This window comes from Nanorana parkeri, unplaced genomic scaffold (assembly GCF_000935625.1).
Source record: "Nanorana parkeri isolate BGI_ZX_2015 unplaced genomic scaffold, ASM93562v1 scaffold60, whole genome shotgun sequence".
NCBI classification, from domain to species: Eukaryota; Metazoa; Chordata; class Amphibia; order Anura; family Dicroglossidae; genus Nanorana; species Nanorana parkeri.
In genome coordinates, this window is record NW_017306328.1 from 2,755,929 (window position 1) to 2,780,837 (window position 24,909).

Sequence of the window (24,909 nt, forward strand, 5' to 3'; positions counted from 1 at the left end):
GGTGTAATTGTCCAGAGAGCATGGGCTTTGGACAAACCGTGGTCAACGTATAGCCGTCTTCTAAGGCGGGCGCAAAACTGGGGTCTCCCACAACTGAAATGTCTTTCAGTTGATTACAAGACTGTCATCGGGATGTGCACGGGCAGGGTTTGGAATAAGTAGAGTAGCCTCGGGAGAACATTCATCTTGAGGACACTGTTTCTCCCGAACCACGAGAGAGTACGAACCAACCACTTGGTCAGATCTCAGCGGATGGCTAAGAGCAGTGGCGGGAAATTCACCTCAAATACTTTACTGACCGATGGGGGCAGTTTGGTCCCTAGGTAAGTGATATGGGAGTGGGGCCAGCGAAAGGGGAAAGCCGCTCGGAGGCCTGCCAACGTAGGTGGAGCTACCATAAGATTCAAAGCCTCCGATTTCTGAAAGTTCATTTTAAAGTTCGATAACCCCCATACTCCTAGTTCATTCATCAGGTTCGGGAGTGAAATCGTGGGTTTAGTCAGTATAAACAGCAGGTCGTCTGCATACCCGCTATTTTGTGGGTCTTGGGGCCTGGAAGTAATCCCGAGATGTCCGGATTGTCTCTGATTCTGCAGAGTAGGGGTTCCAGTGAAATAATAAAGTGTAGAGGGGAAAGTGGGTAGCCCTGTGTGGTACCGTTCAATAATGAAAGGTGGTCAGAGTACATCCCATTAATTCGTACTCGGGCCGTGGGCATGGAGTAGATGGCAGCTGTGTTTGGAGCCCAAGTTGTTGTCTATAGAATATACACCAGTGATGGAAATGGATAATGCCAGGTGTGATCTATTCAATAATAAGAATTTCTGAGATGTTCTCATCTAATAGAAAATCTGGCCTCTTCTGAAACCTCTCTCACTCTGTAGTTTCCTGCCCTGACTTGGGGGTTGTCTCGCTCTCAACCCCATTTCTATTGGTCCCTGCCCGTCCGCGCCCATGGTTGAGTGTTGGTCAGTGGTGGATCCAGCCATCTTTACAGACTATTAAAGACAGTAGCCCTTTTTCCCGAAGAAGCGGATCTCCGTGAAACGCGTTGAAATCTGTTCTCCCACGGGACTACAGATTAAACTAGGAAGCTGATATCCACCAAATTGTAACAAGTATCGTGTTATAGAAAAAATTGTGGGAGGATGCGGCTACATCCCATGGTCTCTTCTAGGCAATCTTGTTTGTCTTTCTTTTTTAAAAACTATGCATTTTAAATATATTTATAAATAAAAATTGTTATACTTTGTATAAAAATCAAATGTGTTTTTGTGTGATCCTTGAAGTACCTTTTAAAAGTCCAAATTCTCCTCTTTTTCTTTTTTATGACATTAATTATCAGGATGCGGTACTTCTCCTATATGCATACCTCTCTGTATGAATATTACTATCTATCCATCTACACGGGTCGTCTCCAAAGCCCATTGCCCGGAGTGTTGCTAGGAGGAACGACCATTTTACCCGCTCAAACGCCTTTTCGTGTCTGTGGACAGGAGAATAGTGGGAATACGTTTCTCTGTGGCAAGGTGAATTGCATTCAGCACTCTGACGGTGTTATCCTTAGCATCCCGGCCTGGTAGGAAGCCCATCTGGTCAGTGTGGATAAGTTTGCGCACGCTTTGCAGAAGGCGGTTGGCCAGGGCCTTTGGAAACAGCTTCAGGTCCACATTTAGTAAGAAGATCGGACGAAAGCTGGAGCAAAGGGCGGGGTCTTTCCCCTCCTTGGGGATGACCGTGATAGTGGCCCGTAGGGACTCTGCTGGGAAAGAGTGTCCGGCAAGTAGAGAATTATAGGCTTGGAGAAACGGCGTGGACAGCTGTTTACTGAAGACCCTATAATAACGCAGGGAGAAGCCATCAGGTCTCGGGGCCTTACGGGGGTTGCATCTGTTGTAGTGCTGTTTTCCACTCCTCTACTGAAATGGGCACCTCTAGTTCGGCCGCCTCAGCAGGGGTCAAGCTAGGGGGGTTCGCCTGCGCAAGGTATTCTTGGGTTTTGGCCAGGCGTCTAGTGGTTGATTCCAGGGTCTGCGGGCCCTCCAGCTTATAGAGTTCCAGAAAGTCTCTAAACCGGTCTGCCACAGCCTCCGAGCTAGTGAGTAAACTGCCGTCCCTCCCCGCTATGGACGGGATATAGGTCTGCGCCATGGCGTCCCTGAGCGCTAAGGCTAAGGACCTGCTCGGCTTGTTACCATACTCATAGTATGTCCTCCTAACCCTCAACTGTCTGGCCTTGATCTTACCAAGGAGCAAGTCATCTAGCTTTTGGCGTAGGGTCCACAACTCGGCTTCCACAGCCAAAGTTCGTTTGTGACGGAGCTCCAATTGGTTAATTTGGGCTAGTAGCGTTTAAATGGTTTCTTACGCTTTGCATGGGAGGCATGCGATATAAAGGTCCCCCTCGTACACCACTTGTGAGCTTCCCATATGGACAGGGGAGGAGATTCTGGCGTTTGGTTCTGTTGGAAAAAGTGGGTCAGTTCATGGCTAATGCGGGTTGTCAGTAGGGGATCATCTAAGAGGAGGTAATTTAGCTGCCAGTGCCACTGTCTGGGACCCTCACAGTGGAGCAGCATACTCAGCAGAACAGGGGCATGGTCAGAGATGGTGAGGACGTCTATGGAGGTATGTTGGAGTCTGTGTAGGTCTATCTGCCTGATCAGGAAGTAGTCTATTCTCGAGTAGACGCGATGTGCGGTGGAGTAAAACGAGTAGTCGCGCTCCCGCTGCTGCGTGCATAAGGCACCACACGTCTACTAGTTGTTCCGTGTGGAGAGTTTTGTAGAAAGGAATATGAGAGGTGCGAAGCGTCCCTAGATACATCGAGTTGAGGTCTAGGGCGACATTGAAGTCGTCTCCTCCCATAATAAGAATCCCCTCAACGAAGTCAGATAGAGCTAGAAAGCACTCTACTAAGAAGGAAATCTGCGAACATTGTTCTGCGGTTCCTGTTCTCGCCATCATCCATCTTCAAATATAGTAGGGCGTGGGCCTTGGTCTTGGCTGCGACCGCGGATTCAAGTGTGGAGACTCTGGCCGCCAGGTCTGTGTGGGAAGTTTCCGATGCGGCTACCCTTTGTTCCAGTCCGGTAACAGTCTGGGCCACCCCTTCAATCTCCCTACGTAGGGTCCCCTCCACTTGCTGTGCAAAACGGTGTACGTCGTCTTTAGTGGCCAGTGAGTGCAAGAGCGCTTTAATGTCTTCACCAATGCCAGCACCGGCGACATATGAGGGCTGAGAGCCGTCGTCCGGCCCCTCTGGTGGCCGTATCGGGGGACCATCATCGGTAGTTTGCCTGGAGGGAGAGGGCCTCGCGTCACATACTAACTGACCTGTTCGGTAGGGTCCCGCCATGCGGGAGCAAACATGGCCGCCCGTCCCCATGCACATGAGAGCTGCCGCCGAGGCTCTCTGAGCCGCCGAAAAAAAGTATCTGGGTATAGTCTGCCGGTGGTTTTTTTGTGACCGTGTTGATCTCCTGTCACTGATCATGGGGATCAAAGTTCGTGTCGAGTAGATAGTCAGCTGTAATGGGTACATTAGGGAGCAGAGGTCAGCGCACACGCGACTCTACGGCTCCATTGCTTGGCAACGCCCCCATAACATATTTTTGTTCTCGGCTTTAGATATGCTTGCATTGAAACCATTCAATGCCAGTAAACAGGCATTTTTGATTATCTGGTTGTGGTGCCCAACTTACTTTACCGTATATCAAAAGCCCCAAGTGCTGCTCCCAAAATGTCCAGAGGGCTGCACAATAGCTTTATTTTTGTACATGTCCTATTATTATTAGGTTGGCAATAATAAAATATTGAAATAAAAGTGTTTTTAAACTATTCTATTTTTTTTAAATTAAAATAATTTTTTATTTTCATTCTGTTTTTTCTTAAAGGAGAACTGAGATGAGTGATTTCCACTCACCTCATAGTTCTAGCCGACCTGTGACAATGAGACTGTCACAGGTCGGCTCAATAGATCGGGAGATGAGCGAACACATACCAGGTTCGCTCACCTCTCGATCCTGTCACGGCTCTCTGCTGTGACGGGGAGGAGTGGATTCCCCTCTCCCCGCTCCGATCTGCCAGCGCTGACTGGCGGAACGGGAGGGGGCGGGTACAGCTGGCTCTGCCTCTAGATAGGCAGAGCCAGCTGTCACTCACGCAGCTGGGCGGATCCCGTCATCTACGTCGGGATCCGGTCCGGCTGCGGCATCTCAGTATACCGCGAGCTGTAGCTCGCGGTATACTGAGCTTAGGGTAACGGGAGGACGCTAGTTTGTGTCCTCCCGTTACCCTAAGGAGAACTATGGGGAAAAACACTGACCCCATAGTTCTCCTTTTAAGAGATCAGGAGAGACCTGATCCAACCCCCCCACCCCCTGCACCCATACAGCAGCTGATTACTTTTAATAGCAGCATGTCATGGCAGCCAGACTCGCATGAACGTCTGATGATGTCACAGATGATGTTACAGCACTTTACCTCTAACACAGTGCTGTTTTGTAGTAGGAACTCAAGTTCAGAAGCTGATTGATTCAGTTCCTGGGCTTAGTGCTGAATTGCAACTGTCATTGACAGATGATGTTTTCATAGCTAAAACACGCTCCAGCAGCTGGCATTTAGTGTAGCACCTGCTGTGCCCCAGACATTTGAGATCTGGAGTACAGCAGGCTGCACCTTGAACACCAGGCCCTTGGACCAAACCTTCAACACCAGGGTCTAGTTGCTCGAAACTGAGCTTGAAAACTTAAAGACATTAAGGCCCCATTCACACGTAGCGACATACCTTTTGCAGCGGCCGGGATAGCGTGACTTTCGGGGCGACGTGCCAGCGACGGTAGCGCGACCTCCTCTGTCGGGCTCCATTAGAAAAAAAGCAAAATCCCCCGATAAAAGGGTCCTGTAGAAGCGACTTGCGACCACGACATGGAGCTAAGATAGCTCCATTGAATATCATTAGCCGACGACTTCTCGTGCTATCGCGTGGCAAAAATGCGCGATATCGCTACGTGTGAATGGGGCCTAAGGCCTGGTTCACACCTGGGTGTTTTACAGCGAGTTCCTACATGCTGTAAAACGCTCAACATGTGAAAACCAATGATTGCCTGTGGGCATGGTTCCCACCTGGGCATTTTACAGTGCCCTACGCCCAAAGAAGTACAGGAGCTTCTTTGGGGCGTTTTGCCGCGCGTTGCCATTGGTATTCCCGAGTGTGGATCGGGGTTAACAAAACGGTAACCCCGATCCACACTCGGGAATACAGTGTACAGGTCTTACCTTGTCCGTGATCCCCGCTGTGTCTTCGGCGGCTGCCAACTTCCGGGTTCCGTCCCTTGCAAGCGGCCGTGTCGCAGGGGGGCGGAGCCGGCGGGAAGTTTAACCAGTTGACATCCACGGTGTTAAACCCCCTTCCCATCCAGGCCATTTTTCAGTATTCAGCGCTGCGGTACTTTGACATTTATTCCGTCATGCAGCGCTGTACTGAAATGAATTTTATGCCTTTTTATATGGACAGATAGAGCTTTCTTTTGGTGGTATTTATTCAAGTGAAACCAAAAAATAATTTAGGGGGGGAATCATACCGGCAGTGAAATGCGCGTTTCCCTGAACGAAAAAAACGCGGAAAAACTAGCATAATACCTTGGCTAGAAGATTGTTATAGAATTCCATGCAGTCAAAAATGTCCAGATAAGGATCGTGAATGCGTAACCCTGGTTTCCTTTGTTCGTATCCCACATCCCAGCAGAGTTCTGGCTAGCAGCAAAAAAGACCCCACCTTTTGCAAGTACAGTTAGGCCCTGTTCACACCTTTTACGTTTTGTTGTGCGTTCAACGCTCTATGAACGCTCTACAAAACGTACAAACATGAAAATCCCATTGTTTTCTATGGGTATGGTTCACACCTTTCCGTATTTTAGCCCGTCAGAACTGGCTACAAAATGGCCTACGCCTGAAAAGGTACAGGAGCTTCTTTGCGGCGTATTGGGCCATTTTGTAGTGCGTTCGCGGCCATAGACTTCGACGTGAACGGGCGTGAATAGTGTTTGCGCGTTTGCGTCATCCAAAATCATGCCTAGAACGCCCGTTCAGCACATGGCCACAGACTCCACCCCAGGCTTGCAGTCTGCATTTTTCGTCCAAAGAGGAAGCATCATGGAAGATTCTGCAGAATGTGGCCTACTTCTAGATACAGAGGCGTTCATACGACTGGTGAAGACAAGACCATGTTTATATGACATGAGGCATGCAGACTACAAAAATAGGGGCGTCAGGCGGCGTTCGTGGGAAGAAGTTGCCCGGATGACATTCCCTGATTGGGAGGGTTTCACGAAGCAAGTGAAGGCAGCAAAAGGTACATTTCAGCGTTTCCATTTTTTTAAAACATGTTTTTCCAGTGTTTTCCTGCGACCTGCGTGCAGTGTTGTCATGCGTCCTGCAAAACACTGCACGCAGGTCGCATGATAACAGGTCGCATGCGTTCATGTTTTCATGCGACCTGCATACAGTGTTTTCCTGTGACCTGCGTGCAGTGTTGTCATGCGTCCTGCAAAACACTGCACGCAGGTCACATAACAGGTCGCATGATAGCAATGCGCCCTGTTATCATGCGACCTGCGTGCAGTGTTTTGCAGGACGCATGACAACACTGCACGCAGGTCGCATGATAGCAATTTGACCTGTTATCATGCGATGCAGTGTTTTCTTGTGACCTGCGTGCAGTGTTTTTATGTGTTCTGTGTTTTCAAGTGCATTTAATGTGGTGCATTACAAAAAACAATGCTCAGATATAAGTTATATTTAAAGAGACTTTATTAGGTAATAACGAGGATAAATGGTTGAAATCATGACTGGATTGCCTGCATCTGCCATGACACCTCCCCCTCAGGTGAAACGTGTCCTGGCGCTCCAAATGGACAGACATCAAACCAAGCAGCTCATCAAAACTGTAACATATACAAAAGTTGGGGGTCAAAACTAGCAATTAACTTCATTTTTTATTAGCATTTTTAAGCAATAAGCATTGTATATGTACTAACCTGTTTATGGACATGCATGCATACGAAAATTATTTCTCCTCATGGCCACGGAGGTTCTCATACATCGCCCAAAACTGGCCTCTTTGTGGGCGGTTGGCAATGATAGGATGGACCCAGAACCTTCGCCTGCTCTGTCTCTTTCTCCTCAAACGAATAAGCCGCACTGCCGCAATCAATGCTGCACTTCGTCGTCTGTTCACAAGCTCCATAATCACTCCACTCAGCACACTCTCCTCTCCAACAAAGAAACTGCACATAGCACAGGGTCCTTTTCAGACAAAGAAACAGGAAAGGGAAATTCTGGGACTCGGGAAGTTTTTCCCATTGGACGCCTCCGTAAATACCGGAATTCATTTTCATTGGATGCCTCTGTAGTCAATCAAAAAACGCGTGTTTTCTAATGTACAAAAACACGCATAAACGCTTCACAATACGCCTGAAAAACGTCTGTCCAAAACGCGCGTAAAACGCGCATACATAAAACGCCAAGGTGTGAACCCAGCCTTAAAGAGCAATAAAGAATAAGTGCACTTTTAGACAAAGTGTAGTTTATTCTTTTTGCCCCCTCCCTTGACAGGAACAATCCCACCCTTGCTCTCTGCAAATCTATACTTACGGAGATCGGAAGGCTGCTGATCTGCTGTTTGTTGACTTCAAGTGCTGCAAGTCTCCCTTTCCCGGCTCTTGTCTGCCTTCCATATTGGAGACAGCCACATAGACGTTTATAGGGTTGTAATCTTTAGGTGCAGCTAGCGGAGGGAACCTTGTGGCGCTGGATGTAAGCAATAGCAAAAAAGCATGCCCGTCGGATCTTGGTAAATCTGGATCTGCAGAAGGGGAGGGTGTGATCGGTTAGGTCAAGAGTGGGAGTTAAAAGTGCATCTTGATTTAAATGTTTTAAATCCTTTAAAGCGGATCTTTACCCGCTTTCACTAAAAATCACAGCAGCATGCAGCTCTGCATGCGGATTTAAAATGGCCTTGCATTCATTAGTTAAACAAACTTGTGTTTTAATTTACTTACAAATAGAGTTTATCTACTTCCTGGTCCAGTTCTGGCAAAATGATGGAAGTGCCAAAGTGTTGCATCCTGGGAAGGTTACATCAGCAGAGCATTGCTGGGAAATCTCATCTCGGGGAAAGGCATTTTCCTCCCCTGTGATGTGTATTGTCACATTTCCTAGTCACCTGTGCCAGATTTTCAGGAAGTAAAGGGAGAGCTAGTAACCTGCCCTTAGTTAACATGGCCACTGCCAGAAGACTGGGAAAGAAAAGAGAAATAAGGTATGCATAGAATACATAGCTGGCAATTATCTAGAAGTATGTGTTTGTAGATTATCATCACTAAACATTTCCAAAGGTGTGTTTTGTTGTTTTCAAGCTGTGGGTTAAGGTCCACCTTTTTAAAGATCTTATCTCAAGAGGTGTGCATTTTGTAGATATTGTACACAATGGTGAACAGGTTAGTATAAAGTGTGGAAAATAATTATGTGATCCCCTGCAGATTTTGTAAGTTTGCCCACTTACAAAGAAATGAAAGGTCTATAATTTTTATCATAGGTGTATTTTTTTTTTTAAACATATTTTATTGAAATTTTACATTTTTGTTACAAAAGGTCAGTTGCAAGCAAGTAAGTTTTTTTTGTAGAAAAGTACAATAAAAAACAAGTTACAACACTCAACTGGTCCTGTGGTACAGAACCAAATAACAGGTCCCTTTTCTTGCTCCGCTTCAAACCTTTCCCTACGGAATAGGACTTTTAATTACCCCACGACTTCCATAACAAATGGGCAATGTGGGTTGTCGCATTATACTGCGTCTTGCAGCAATGAGGCAAATATGCAACCACTCAACACTCCTGTGCTTATTAGGGCCATGTCCGCCCTCAAAAAAGGTAGATACACTAAACAAGAAAAGAAGAGGGTCCAGTGGCGGTTTCCAAGCAACAATGTCCTTTACAAAGTTTGAAATTTGGTGCCAGAAAGTTTGTATGCCCGGGCAATTCCAATAGCAATGTGCTAATTTAGGGCACGTTGAAGTCAGTTGTTGGGAAGAGCAATCCCTCGATAAGAAGTAAGCCACATATGCCCAATTAAGCATTTTAAATTGGGTCTCCCTCCCAAGACTCATTGGTGACCAGCCTCCTAATCGTACTATAACCTTGTAAAAGGTTGTCAACTAGATCGTCAGCTGAAAAGTCACTTGCCCAAGATTGGACATTGGAAGCATGTAAGGACGGCACAAAACACGATTGCATCCTAGAATAAATGGTAGATATGGAGTATTGTTTTGCGGTCAGCATGACCTCCACAAAAGATGTGTTAAAAAAACTTTGTTGGATCGGGACATTCGTTTCCATGTTTTGGTTATTTGTAGAAAGTGTAAAAAGTGAGCATTAGGGATACGGAAAGTGGAACAAATACCCTTGAACGGTAATGTCAGACGGCACTTGCTTCTTCTGGGTGCTACTGCTGGCTGACCCTGTCATGGGGTCCTGCTCGGTACTTGGCTGCTTCCACTAAAACAGCAGCGTTTATGTTGACAGAGGATCTGTGTGCCACTCTGCCTGTTCCACTACATGTTGGTTTGCGTAGCTCGTTTCCTGGCATGCTAGCAGGTTGTGAAGTCTGCCATCATTTGCCGACTTTGGGCACCCTTGGATTCCCATCCCGCTACATCTGGTGTGGCCCCATTGTCGTATCTGTTCCAGAAGGATTTGTCGCAGTAGACGGACTTGCGGGACGTGGGAGCACCTGGAAGTTTATTATTCCTGTTTTTCAGTCTGCAACTTGCCAGCCTCCTGGTTTCGGCCACTGGGATCTTGTCTGGGGGTCTGAGTGTCCGGCATCTCCCATGGGTGTCGCTGCACCTGCAGGGTTGCAGGAACTTGCTGTTGCTCAGATCTCCGTTGCCTGCCCTGGCTTTTATACTTGGTCGCTCTTTTGTGCATAGGGGGTGGCCTGCGGCCTTTGTCTGTACCTTTTACCTAGTTGAAAAGGTGGGGATCTTGAGCCTGTGATGTATTTTGGCACTCTGTGTTTGCTTGACCCCCTGCTAGGGATGATGGCAGCGTATTGTTTATCTGTGGTTAGAGCCTTTTACAATGTTCTTGGCGGTATTTTGCCATATGTCAACGTGTTCTGCCTGCAGTAGTGGGACCTGTGTTGCAAATTTCCGAGGCTGGAATGGAATCCTTGTGGTTAGCACTTCTGACGTGGATAGGGATCCCTGGTTTATATCCCAGCCCTGTAAGTGACTGCATGGAGTTTGTCGCATGGCATGGGTTTTTTTCTGAAATTGCCAGATCCTGTGCCCACATGGACTGGGCTTGCCTGTCTGGATAATGGCTATCATTGAGGCCTCTGGCTGTGCTGGATGTCCCCTGCGTTGTGTGTGTCTGCATGGCTGCTCTGTTGTATTTAGTTGGCCTGTGGCTTTATGGTGTCATTAGATTCTCTCCTTGGTTCGTTGGTTGGTCTGCTGACATGGCATAGGGTTAAATTTCTGTGTGGCAAAGCGTCTTCTGCTCTGGATGGCACGGTGGCTTGTTGGTTGGCACTTCTGCCTTGCAGCTCTGGGAGTCCCTAGTTAAAATCTCGGTTGGGGAACTCTCTGCATGGTGTTTTTTGCTCATTCTCCCTGTGCTTGTGTGTTTTCTTTTTTTTTTTCTTTTCTCTGGGTACTCAAGTTGTATATACAACAGCATATTACTGACATTCTGAGATGTTGTTGTCTTTTGAGCTTTAGATGGCGCTCTAGTGCAATGTTGGTGTCCATAGCATGCTTATCTATGATACACAGGAAGCTTTTCCTATATATCGGTTTTCCTTCACAATGCTGTATACATACATGTAACGTTCTCCTAAGCAAGTACCATTTAATTTAGCAGTCCTCTAGGTCAGGCCTTCTTAGGCTGGGTTCACACCTAGGCGTATTGAATATGCGCGTTTGTCACGCGTTTCGTGACGTGCGTTTTTACCGCGATTCGCGGTAAAAACCTCCCTGAGCATGTGTGCTCAGGAAGGTACCAAGTGCATCTAACCACATTACTGGGAGCCTAGGCACCTGACAGGGAGCTCTCGTCTTCTTCAAGAGCCCAGAAGTTTTCCTTTTTAGTTTCCCTCAGGCCTTGGTCTCTTAGGCTGCTGGTCCCTCCAGTTTTTCCTTGCTCTTGGTGTAGTCAGATTCTGCATGAGGGGCACCTCCATCTTCAGTGGGGTGGATGTCTTTTCACCTTTGTGGATTTACGTAGCCAACACAGCAATTTGGCTGAGTAAGGTAGTTTTCTGAGACTTCTGACTGTTTTCCACTTTCAGGCATTTCATCTGTTTCCTTCTCTGCTCGGTTCACGGGCTTACTTGCATCTTTTGTGGAGCATTTAGAGTCCTGGCTTGTGATTCCGTTTTCTCTCGGCGACCGACTTCTATAGGTTATTTTGGTAGTGCCTCTTGTGCTTGGCTATATTTGCCCTTCTTCGTTTGTCTTGGTGTTTCGCAAGGTGCTCACCCCTGTATTGGTCCCTCCACACTTTTGTGTGTTTCAGTTAAGGGAGTTGTTGTCATCTGCTGTTGCAGTGACCGTGTAGGTCCTGGTTGGCATAAAGCTCTTGCTCTCTGTTTTTTTTGCAGGAGTTTGGTGGGGTCTTAGACCTTTTTGAAGCCCTTCGTTGGAACTGCCTTATCTCTGGCATGTTAGTCTGACCTTACATTTGGCTCGAGCCTTCTGACCTCCTGTGTTTTCGTTCGGAATCTGCATGTGTTTATTGGGATTCTTGGTGATCTCTTTAAGGCTGTTTTTCCTTTTTTACTGTTTTTTTTTTTTTTCCTGTACTCCTTAGTCAATCGGGTCAGTCTGGCCTTGGTCTGACTCCAGGTTCACTTATGTTCCTGGATGGTGACTTAGTTATGCTGTTCTGGGGCTTGGAAAGTCCTTTTTGGTCCCTTGAAGTCTTGCAGATGAGTTCTTTGTTGGTCTGGAGAGGACTTTAGAATGCCTTGTCAGCGCAAGGGACTTGAACAACAGTGTTTTCTTGTCTCCAGCTCTCTCTTAGGAAACTGTGCGTTTTGGTTATACCTGTGTGTGGGGAAACAGTGTCTAGAGGGTCTCTCAATCAGGCTGCACCTGCCTTTTATTAGATTATTTATTCGTCCACATGATGGGCCTCCCACAACTGCGCTAGTGTTTTTTTTGCTTAGCTGTCATCTCACTAATTTATGTCTCTGCTGGTGGTGTCTGACACTGGGTCAGTTTCTGCTTCAGTCTTGTTCCTAGACTCATGTCCAGGGTGGGGTTTTCTGGATTTCAGGTTCTGAGAATACAAGATACTTGTCAGCTGTTCCCTTGGATGTTCTGCGAGAGGGGGATTTGTTCTTTGTATATAGATGTCACCAGCACTCCAAATACGACAGAATATGTCAAAGTTTTATTGAATCTTCATTTTATTTTCAAAGTCACTCAAAGTGGAATCAAGCGCTTTTGGGGCCGCACAGGGTCCCCTTCATCAGGCTTAAAGTGGGAAGTCCGGTAAGGTGTGCTACAGGTCCTTGGACATTTGTACTCGGGGATTTGTTCTGGCGCAGGTCATTTCTTTTTTTAAATAAATTCTTTATTTAGGGTTTCGCATAGTTTACAAATAGACAGCAAATATTTGTAAGATACATTTTTTTTTAGTCCATAGGGGTATAACGAGTAGTAATACAGTATTCAGCAAGTCCACATATAGTAAAGTACACACAAACGGCATCAAGTCAATAAAGCAGGTACATTGGATGTGTGCAATTCTCTGTCTTGCATTATGGGGCTACATAATCGATTGAATTAGTGCGTCTGGAGGTTTCCCTGAGGAAGACTGTAATAATATATTCAGTAAGGGTTAGTGGGCGTGGGGTAAGGGGGGTAACATCCCAGTAATGTTGTAGAGAGCATATGTGGTGTCATTGGCTTCATTGAGGCGGAGGTATCCTGGGAAAAGATGGTTCGCGAGGGCTGAGAGGGAAATGGAGGAAGGAGTAGAGGATAAGAGAAGGAAGAGAGGAAAAAAAGAAAAAAGGGGGAGTGGGGGGAGGGAGGTAAGGTGGTCGGGAGTCAGATGGAGTCAAATAGAAGCGGTGAGAGAGGGCATCCCTGGCGGGTGCCATTGGTGATTGGGAAGGCGGACGATAGATTGCCATTTACACGAACCCGAGCCGATGGGGCGGAGTAGAGGGAGTTGATCCAGGATCGCATACGGGGTCCCACACCAGCCTACTCCAGAGTGCATCGGAGGAACTCCCAGTCGACACGGTCGAAAGCCTTTTCCGCGTCGGTGGATAAAAGTACGCATGGGGTGGCCTTCCAACAGGGAAAAGTGGATCACGCCCATGTGGTGTTGTCCCTCGATGGGACGAACCCCGATTGGTCTGGGTGTATGAGCTCCCCCATGTGGGGTACAAGGCGTAGGTAGAGTATTTTAGCAAAGAGTTTGGTGTCCACGTTAAGGAGGGAAATTGGCCTGTAGCTGAAGCAGAGTGAGGGGTCTTTACCGTCTTTGGGTATGACAGTGATGTTTGGGAGTTGAGCGCTGCTAGAAACTGGGTGGAAAGAATGTGTAGATAGCGTTTATAGTAGGGGAGCGTGAAGCCGTCTGGTCCCGGTGCTTTACCCGATTGGGTAAGCTTCAGGGCGGCCTCGAGTTCCAGTGCAGTGATTGGTGATTCCAGTAGGGATCCGATCGAGGACGCGAGGGAGGGCATGCCCGATTGGTGGAGGTAATCCGCTATGCGGGCGGAGTTTGAGAGAGAATCTCGAGGAGAGGGTGTGGGCGGGAGGTTGTATAAGTCCTTGTAGTAGTCCGCAAAGGCGTCTGCGATTGCCGAGGGGAGAGTGAGTTTAGTCACTGAGGGGGGGTGATAGATTGCACGAACGTACGGGTATGCTGCTTGCGCAGGGCTCTTGCAAGATACTTCCCGCATTGATTGCCGTATTCGTAGAATGACCGGCTGCACTTAAGTAGCGATGCTTTGACCTTAAATAGGCACAAAGCGCGTAGCTGTTCTCTCCGCACACAGTGCGGCACAGATAGTAGGGTCCACCAAGCTCTTGTGGCGGGTCTCGAGGGAATTGATCTGTGTTAGAAGAGTGTTTTATGTCTTTCAACCTCTGCTTCTTGACTCTAAAGCCCTGAGCAATGAGCAATCCCCGGATTGTCGCTTTGTGCGCTTCCCATATGATACCCGGTGATATATCTAATGACTTATTTTCCTTGAAGAATAAGGAGAGATCACTCTCTAATGAGGCAGCAAAGTCGGGTTCCTGGAGCAGAGTGTCGTTCAGCTTCCACTGCCAGGGTCCCGGTGGGGGATCCTCTAGGGACAGGGTGAGGAGGGCAGGGGCATGGTCAGAGAGGGTGATATTGCCAATGTCCGTGTGTCGGAATTTTGCCAGCTGGCTGTGGTGCATGAAGCGATAATCAATACGTGTGTATCTTTGATGTAGGTCTGAGAAGAACGTGTAGTCCCTGGATGATGGGTGTTGTATACGCCAGGCGTCTATCAGTTGGTGGGAGTGGAGGCACTTTTTGAGGCGTTTGAGGGCAGCGTAGGAGATATGGGAGGAGGATCTCGAGGAGTCCAGACTCGGATCAAGGGTGAGGTTAAAATCACCCCCCAAGGGGGCGTGGCTTGGGCATGGCGGCGTGAAGACGCACACTTGAGGAGCTCTGCATCACTTCGGCTATCATAGTGGATCCGTGGACTTTAATCCTCCCTCTCCGTGCATCTTGACAGACCGGGACACCCTGCAGCTGCCTGGGGATCTCGGGCAGCCCGATTTACACCGCTTCTTCCTCCGCTCAGGCACGGCTCGCAGCTCACGTGCGGCCGACGGCATGGGGCCTACCAAAGTTGCCACTCCAGGCCCGGCCTCGAACACCAGGTATGGGGGGACAGACACCCGCAGCACCAGACAGGCCGCCTCCCGCTCTGAGCCTATCGCCCTCTCCGATCGATACCCCAGTCTTCCTGAGTGGGACCCCCTCACCTGAACAGATGCTTGGTCCCTCACAGCCGGAGACCCACGGACAGGCGGACGGAGACTGGCGCTCTATTTTGCCGCTCCTCCCCACAAAACGGGATCTGGACTCGCTGGCAGACAAGATAGTACTTGCCATGCGCCAGGAGGTCAGAAACCGGGTGGCCTCGGTGGAAGGTCGAGTAGAAATTGTGGAAACAACCACCTCCTCCCTTCAGGACCGCGTGGCTACCCTGGAATCCTCCTCTGCCCGCCTGCAGCAACAGATGGTGACCACATGCCTTCAGCTAGACGACAGTGAGAACCGCAACAGAAGAAACAACATGTGTCTCAAGGGCATTCCGGAAGCCTCGGCTGGGATTGACCTATGCGCGACAGTATTGGCGATCTTGAATCATTACTTGGGAAAACCACCTACAGCCGCCCTGGAACTAGATCGGGTACAGGGTATGCGAAGCCCGCCGGAAGAGGAAATCATGAGGAAAGCTTGGGCCATGGGGCCCATGGAGTTTGATGGCGCCCAAGTGACTATAATGCCAGACCTTTCCCGCCACACACTCCGTATGCGCAGAGTCCTGAGACCCCTACTAGAGGTGATCCGCACATCCGGAGCCGTCTACCGATGGGGACACCCGTTTCATCTAATAGTGAGTAAAGCAGATTCGATCTTTGCTCTACACACCCCAGACCAACTGCCAACGCTGTTTGAGTTCCTGGAAGTGGATGCCATCCCGATCCCGTCCTGGCTGGACTTTGCTTCAGATCGCCCACCCCAGGCCCCCAGGATGCAACGTCAGCCCCGGTCTTATAGGGGTCGCCAGAGACCGTTCTCCCGGTCCCCACCCTGGCCGGCCCGATCACAGCCCGAAGCTTGACTCATCCCCAACGGGGGTCCCCGGCTACCCAGTGTGGACTGATCCAAATATCCTTTTTCTTATACCTTTACGATTACATGATATTTGCCTATGTTTACATGTCATTTATTAATGTGATAGCATTCATATCGAGCTACCAGATGGAGACGGTCTGGTTCCTATGTGTTGATCTTTGGGCGGGGGCCTCCCCCCCCCTCCTCACCGGACCCTAGCTGTGTATGGACTCAGATGCACAGCAGGAGGGGAGGTGGAGATGTCTAGTCCGGGAGGGTGACCCGGGATGGCCCGGGACCCCACATTAAGAGGTTCAGACAGTCTGGGCTACAGTTCCGCCACTAGTCTACTATGTATGGTTACGGATCTACCACCTGGGGGGAGGGGGAGCTCCTTACGGGGGGTCACGTTTCCTGAGATCTTCTATGCAGCTATGTCACTAGGATATGGTTAATACATATGTTGCACGGACTGTTTTTTTTTTTTTATACTTGTTTAGTTTATGCCACTATGTGTGCCAGGAGGGCGCATCTCCGCATCTCTTCCCTAAAACTCCAGTGTGTTACGGAGTGCGACCTCCCAATAGGCCCGCTATCTCGCTCATACCAATAGAGATAGCTTAGAAGTATAGTACTAACAACAGTTGGAGAAATAATCTTCAACGACCCCTTACCTTCAATTCCCCCTGTCACCTCTGACTCTCTCCTCTTAACCTGAGATCTCATTCCCAACCCTATCCCGACTCCCCAATCTTGTCCCCCTTTCCTCTTCTCTTACTCCACCGCCCACCCGGAAACAGCAGACAGCCAGGGTAACGGTCATGACTTCTCTCAAATTTACGGGACCAGACAGGGGTGCCCGCTGTCCCCCATCATTTTTGTCCTCACCCTGGAACCACTCTTTATGCACTGTGCGCTCTAACCGGGACATCTTGGGCTTCTCCAAACGTTCAGGTGAACACAAGATAGCTGCTTTTGCAGATGATCTACTATTCTTTCTGCCCGACCCCTTACAGTCACTCCCCCATCTGCTCCGGACATTTGAACATTACGGGTACCTCTCCGACTTTAAGATAAACCTCTCTAAATCCGCGGCGTTGTCCATTACCCTACCGGCAACTATGGTCTCCCTACTTAAAACCCGGTTCCAGTATCTGACATGGTTTGGCAGATGCAGCTCAATCAAGATGACAATTCTCCCGAAGATACTTTACACGATGCAGGCCCTCCCCATCCATTTTTCCATAAATTGCGACGCTTGTTCACCACGTTTGTCTGGGCAGGACACCATCCCCGGATCGGGAATAAAATCCTTAAATGCATTCCTATGCTATGGAGGCAAACCACTCCCCTTTCCAGGCGCATGTGGTTTGAAAAAATCAATGACACATATCGCATGGAGGATCTCATCTCGGCTGTACATAACTCCGAAGAGCGCTTCTGCTCAACCTGGGGTGCATGGCTCCATTTCCGTGACTCGGATATGTATCTGCGGGTCATGGCGACTTGAGCGTTGGGGCCGGACCTGCTACCGCGGGAAACCGGGCTATTACATATACCTATACCCTTTCTTCTTTCCCTCTACTCCCCCCCTGTTAGGGATGAAGTTCCCACATATGTTCACTTTCTGCAAAACGATATAGGATAAACTCCTGGCAATCTTCGCTATAGGAGTTCACCCTGTAGCGCACAAGAGGAAAATATACCTTCACACGACAAATGTTTAGTTTATTGTGGTTGCACAGGCGGTGGAAATGATAATATACCAAGATGTGGAAGGATGGTATCAGAGATGTTTTGTACTACATTATATGTTACCAATCTAGTGGGTATGTTGACCCACGCATGCTGCGGACTATACCTGTTAAATAAATGTCTATATATATATGAGTAGCAGGCCCGCTGTTGGATCCCTGCGTGACTCCGGAATGTGATATTATCTTTTGCATTACGTTTTGAGCGGTACGCCGCTCCCCCTTTATGTGTGTACATTCTGAGCTGTTTATCAATAAAGAAAAAAAAAATCACCCCCTAAAATGAGGAGACCCTCCCGGAACTCTGACAAGCGGGACAGAACACACTCCACAAATGTAATTTGGTTGTGGTTAGGTACGTATATGTTGGCTAGCGTTATAGCCTTGAGAGCCTATGGTTCCTTTTAAGAATAGGACCCGACCTTCTTCCCCGCAGTACTGCTCATTACAGCAGCCATGGGGTTGCGCGGGATATAAGGACACTAACTCCCCTGGATCTCTTGTCTGGTGAGGCACTGTGGTAGACAAACAGATAACGGTTGGTTTCTACTTGGGGGGATGTGGTTTTCCCGAAAGTGGGTCTCCTGGAGAAATGCCACATCCGCTCTCTGGTGGTAGAGATCGCATAGGATCATTCTCCGCTTTTCAGGGATGTTCAACCCTTTGACGTCCAGCGTGAGGACCCTAAGGGACGCCATCGTAGGGGCAACGGACAGGAGTAGTGCAGGTGGGCGAGGAGGAGCAAGTGGGAAGGAAGGGGGTAGCAGAGAGTGGGAGGAGGGTGGTAGATAAAGGGGCAGGGAAAAGGGTGGGGGGAGGTGGGAAAAGGGAAGGCAGACGTTATCCGCCTGTATTACCGCGGGGGGATGAGGGGTTACAGAGACTACTTGTGGCTGGGCAGCCAGCCAGTCGGATCACCACTGCCTCTAGGGCTACGTAGAAGCAGAGGTGAATCCTCACCTATTGGGGGGTAATTGGCTAGTCCGAACAGTGCAATTCAGAACAGCAAGTACAGTAAAAACTTAGTTTCAAAGAAATACAGATGCCACTAACCGTAGCATCCGGTAGAAACATGTGTAAACAAGCAACCATGCCATAACGTAGAAGGCAAAAAAACAGTGACAATAATAATGCAGGGTCAGCATAAAGCTGTCAACTCGGGTCAGAAGGGGGAGTGGGGGGCCGGTCACTGGAGGTGGTGGGTTTAGTCAGTATATGCTGGTGCGGTAGATTGCAGCAGGAGAGATGATATATGCGGGTCCAGGTGCCCTAGGATGGCAGCGGCTGGGGGGTGTCAGGCACCCATGCGGGGTGGGGGGGTAGCTGGCAACCAGGTTAGCGGGCAGTTAGGGACGGAGGTCCCCGGGTGATCCCTACCGTTCCCCCGTCATGAAGGTAGGACACTGCGGTTCGAACCGGGGTCCTGTACTATGTGAGCATGTGTCATTGCGGGGGGACACCGTCCTGATACCCGTTCCCCCAGGGTCTCTAAGTCAGGAGCACATATCCGAGAGTGGGGCACAGTCGAGTAGGCCCAGTGAGGGATGGTGGTCGGGGCTGGCAGCGCAGGCAGCCCGGGATCACACCAGGGCAGCTCAGCGGGTAAAGGTTGCAGAGGGCCGGCCCAGGGAGCATCAAACCCTTAACACAAAGACTATATTAACTGCTGGTACAAGAGGGTATACATCACCCGGTGGAGTTGCAGCTATGGGGTCCCAGAGTGGAAGGGATGGTTCCACAGTCCGTTGGAACGAACCCGGTTAGGCTTCAACAAGGAGAGTGTAGCTGAGTCCACAGCGAAGGAGTCCGTTCCCTCGGATCGCAGAGGTGAGGGCTTCGAAGGGAGACATCACAGCTCTCGGGAGGTGGGGCCCTCATCTGTGTTGGGTAGATCCGGGGCATCCAGAACGTGTGGCCGTGTGTCGCTTCTTGAGTTGACTCGGCACCTGGAGCGTTGAGGCATGGGGCGAGACACATCTGGGAGATCCGGTTGTAGCCAGTCTTGGATTTCCACCGGATCACTGTCCAGGAACAAGAAGAGGTTCGGCAGTTGGTCTGGGTGCAGTAGAATGAAGGTCTCTCCACCTTTGCGGATATTCAAGCAGAAGGGGTATCCCCAGGAGTAGAGGGCTCCAGCCCTACGGATTACAATGAGGAGAGGTTGCAGCAGCCTGCGCATTTGCAGCGTGCGCCTGGATAGATCTGGGAGGAGCGTGACTTCAGCCCCCTCGAATGCAACCGGGCCCTTCCTCCAGGCTTGGCGGATGATAGTGTCTTTCACTGTAAAATAATGGATGCGGCATAGTACGTCCCGGGGTCGGGAGTCCCCGTCGGAGCGCGGTCCCCCCACCTGGTGCACGCGGTCAATTTCCAGGCGTGCATCTGGGGGTTTGTCCAAGATGGCATTGAGGATCGTGGAGACCGCCGATCGGAGATCTGCAGGTGTCATCGTCTCCAGAATGCCTCGCAACTTAACGTTGTTGCGGCGTGAGCGATTTTCTCGGTCATCGTGGGCCAAGGCTAGGGTTGCAAGGCGGGAGTCCTGGTAGAGGACCCTGGATTCCAGGGCCGTCAGCCGATGGGACACCTCCTCATGATCTGAGCGGAGGGAAGTGACCCGGTCCTCGAGCCGGGATACCGTGGATGACACTCCGGCTATGTCCCTTTAAGGGCCGCTTCCATTCTGGACACCATCTCAGCCATGTCCTGCTTAGTTGGGAGGGAGAGCAGGATGGAAGAGATCTCCTCCGCTGAGAGGGACCATCGTGCGTGTAGTGGCGGGTGTGTGGAACAGTCCATTACCGGGCCGGCCATGTCCCGGGACGTCCCGTCACAGAAGAGCGTGGGGACAGCAGAGGGGGGGAGGAGAGCCCGGCGGGTCCCGAGGAGTGGAGGTTGATGCAGGCCTGGATGGCTCGGACGGGGCCATGCGGTGGGCCGTGTGGAGGAGGCAGCAGAAGCAAAAAAGTGGTGGAGGTCTCTGGTATTCCGTCGGTTCCCGAGGATTTGCCCTTCTTGGACATCAGCTTGGGCAGGTAGTTTTGAGTAGATCTGCTGTTAGATGCTCGGGTGGTGGCAGAGCTCAGGCAAGTTGCGTCCTCACACCGCCATAGCTAGGCCACGCCCCCCGCGCAGATCATTTCTGACCTATCTGTCTTGTGGCGGAAATTTGTGGATGTTTTCTCAACTACCTGTTCTTCTTTTCTAGCTGCTTGTGTCCTGTGGATCACCAACATCTCAGATTTTTTTTTCCTCAAGTTTGGCGCAGGAAACTTTTTCTGCTGGGTCTACCATCATTGTGGTTGCCCTGTTCCTATTTACACGGTTTGAATTTAAGATCCTGGATGCTTTCTGTGGGTCTACTCTTAGCTTTTCTTTTGCTGTAGGTTTTGGGCTGCCATGTGACCCTTTGCTCCTCTGAGGGGCCGGTTTTTGTTTCTGAGTCTGCCAGCCTTCTGCTCATCCGTGTTTAATTCGGTGTATATGTACCTTCCTTTTGTGAGTTCACCCTTTGCTCTGTGGGATCCACACAGTTCCTTTCCTTTGGTTGTTCCCGCGTACCAGGGGGCTTTAATTTTTTTCTCTTCCTGAGTTGTTTTGACTGCCCTGTGGGTTTTTTGGTAAGTGTGCATGTGGGGTTGCATTTTCTGGTGTGTGGGACAATGCCAGCTGGCTTTTCCATGGACCACTTCTGATACTCGTTCATGTGTTTTTTTTTCTGGCCAGTCCTGGTTGCTCCAGCCTTTTACCTATTAAGAGTTCTTGTGGTGATCTAGAGTAGTTTTTTCCGTTTGGCACGGGCCTTTGTTCAGTTTGGGCGACTTAATGGGCAGCGGTGTGTTTGCTACCCAGGTGGAATTGCTTAGTCTTGTTCCCTCCCCTTCGTGGATACTGCTTTGGTATGTCCCATCCGTAGAAGATTCAAGATCTCTACTGTGTCCTTCAATAAATAGAAGAGAAAATTGGATTTTTGTACTCGCCATAAAATCTTCTGAGTTCATTGAAGGACACGGTGGCCACCCCTCTCGTTGTCTGTTGTGCCAGTGGAGCTGGCTTTAGCTGTTAGGGGGTGTGGCCACCGTCAGGGGCCGCCCCACGGCTGAGCTTTTGTTTTGTGCCTAGTGTCCTACTCCTGATGGTGGTGCTATATAACCCATCCGTAGAATATTCAAGATTTCTACTGTGTCCTATGAACTGAGAGAAAAGGATTTTATGTTGAGTGCAAAAATCTTACTTTTTTCCGTTAAAAAAATGCCATAAGCAATAAATTCTTTGTAAAATGAATTTTATGCAAAGTTAATATCTACAACAGGGGTAGGAGGCAAACACTAATTACTTTTCACTGCGAGAATGTAAAAGGCAGGCTACCTAAAAAGCTTTAGGTAGCACTGTACTTGACTACCTAAATGTACAATGCATGGAAATATGCACATTGTATGCTTTGCACAGCATTCCACAACTAGTGCAGCAGCTTGAAATGAGAAAGAATTATCTCTGTATTAGGGGGAGTCATCAGGACAGTTCTGTAGTGTGGGAGGTGTTGTTTTATCTGTAGATCTTGTCTCTGTATGTATACATTTCTGTTGTGGGATATAGAGCTAAAAATGGGGATTCACATTACTGGTAGTGTTTATTTTTTGTTATGTAACGCTAATGTTATTTCTTAACTGTTCTTATTCTTGCAACCAGTCTGACTTGGTGGCATATACAGTCATGGCCAATAATATTGGCACCCCTGCATTTCTGTCAGATAATTCACCACCTTACACAGAAAATTGTTGCAATTACAAATGTTTAGGCATTCTCATGTTTATTTTTTTGTTTGTATTGGTATGACACAAACCTGACGCATTCCATGCAAAACTCCAAAAATGGACTGGACAAAATTATTGGCACCCTCAATTAATATTTGGTAGCACAGCCCTTCGAAAAAAGGCCTCATTTCTTTTTCTGAAAACAGTAGAATGATGGGCTTTGCCAAAAAGCTGACATTTTGTTTCATCTGTCCACTGCACATTCTCCCAAAAGGATTTTGGCTTCCTCAGATAAGTTTTGGCAAACTCCATCTGGCTTTTTTATGTTTGTGTCAGCAGTGGGGTCCTCCTGGGTCTCCTACCATAGTGTCCCTTTTTATTCAGATGGCGACGTATAGTGCAAGCTGACACAGTTGTACCCTGTGCCTGAAGGTCAGCTTGAATTTGTCTAGAAGTTAATCGAGGGCCTTTATCCACCATTCGAACAATCCTTCGTTGCAATCTTTGATCAATTGTTCTCTTTCATCCACGTCCAGGGAGATTAGCTACAGTGCCATGGGCTGTAAACGTCTTCACAATGTTGCCCACAGTGGACACAGGAACATTAAAGTGACATTAAAGGCAAAAAATGTTTTGCCTCAACACAACGTTAATGACGGCACTTACCTTAAATTATGTCTCTTACTCCGATCATCTTCTTTCCTGTAGTTTTCAGCCTTCTCTCGAGCGATGCGGCGAGTCTCCGATCCAGCACTGACTCCTCTGTGATTGCTGGCACTTCATCTCCCACGGTGTCTGCATGCGGGTGCACGCGTCCATAGACTTACCTTGTGTCTCTCCTCTCGTCACGGCCGAAAATGTGAAATGCGCCCGCCCCAAGGTTCTTTGCGGCCGCCCAAGCGGTTTCACATTTTCGGACGGGAGCGCGCAATGAAGATACAGGTAAGTTTTTAAAGCAGTTTTTTTTTTTTTAAAAAGCGTTTTGCATAGATCTACTGCTTGCTAGCAGTAGAGCTATGCAAAAAAAGCTGAGGGTTTAGAAACCCTTTAAGATCTCTGGAGATGGCCTTGTAACCTTGAGATGGTTCATGCTTTTCCTCTAAAACTTGGAATGCAATTATTTCTTGCAGTTTGGAGAAGGTTTGGCCATTTTTGGAGTTTTGCGTGGAATGTGTCAGATTTGGCTTTTTGTTTCTCCACTTTTTTTGTGTCATACCAATACAAACATGAGTGCCTTAACATTTGAAATTGCAACAATTGTGCGCAAAGTGGTGCATTATCTGACAGAAATGCAGGGATGCCAATTTTTTTTTGGTTAAGCCTGTGTGTTGATGTTCCATTGGAGAGATTCATTCATTGGAACTGGTGTCCCCATGGAAAGAATCCTTTTTTTTTTTAAATTCCTGTTCTCGTAAAAACTGTACATTTATGTATTTCCTATCACTTTCTTTAATGGTGATACTTGTCATTAAGAAAAAACAACGTGTTCAGTTCCTTAGACAAGCGCTGAGTAGCTATTCTGCAGCCTTTCAGTTCGCAGAGGATAATATTTCTGACTAATAAAATACTATTTTCCAACGAATATTTGGTGTGCTCGTCCACCAAAACATTAAATTGTAGGTTCCCACACTGAATTGATTTCCTCCAGCGGGTTTCAGGCACCTTTCTACAGCACTGCCAGGTTTGCCCACAGTTAAAATGGCAGCTGGTTCTCTGTCCCTACCTTCTCCATCACACTCAGCACTCTGCATCCACCTTTACTTCCGCTGTTATGTGCTGAGCGCTGACTTGCAGCACAGTGTTCAGTGACGGTGTGGTAAATCAGCACTCGCAGCGTCTGAGCAACTGAACACGCCTCAGGTGAATCTTACAAGAAGGGTTACAGGTGGCAATTAAAGCCTGACAGAGCTTTTAACCCTTTATCCAATATTTAAAATCTTTTGGCTTTAGATACACTTTTTGAAAATCCTGGGTAAGATTTTTCACTCTCCTGTTCTATTGACAACTGTAAAATGTTAGATTTTCTATCTTGGTGACCAGGACAAATAGAGGGAGTGAATCAACTCGGCAAGAGACAGCAATAAAATCCTGACACAGGTTTTATCCTTGTCTCCTCTACTTTTAGTTATACATACATTTTAAAGTGGAATTCCATGTTTCCCTAAAGAAATAAAATATCCCAGCAGGATTTCAAATAAAAATGCAGTTTTTTTTCTGCAATAAGTACTTTCTCTCCAGTGCTGTGCCCTGCAGACATGTCACCCTGCTGTCCATTACTGGACCTCTTCTGGGTTAATTGATGCTGGACGATACATCCCACTTCTGGTGAGCCAAAGGTGTCGCAGACACACCTGCTGGGGTACATCACACCGATCTAGGCGCACAGTACTGCTGAGGGAGAAACCGTGACATTACACACCCACTGGAAGACGCTTGGAAATATAAGTACAGTATTTATACTATTTTATTTTTTTTACAGATGGGAT

General features: G+C 48.5%; 1 protein-coding gene across 1 annotated transcript in view; it reads left to right on the forward strand.

The window, feature by feature from the left end:
* The window catches only part of LOC108804463 (voltage-dependent anion-selective channel protein 1), a 105,959-nt gene that overhangs the window by 27,258 nt on the left and 53,792 nt on the right, over positions 1 to 24,909 (forward strand). The gene's annotated exons all lie outside the window — the stretch shown is intronic.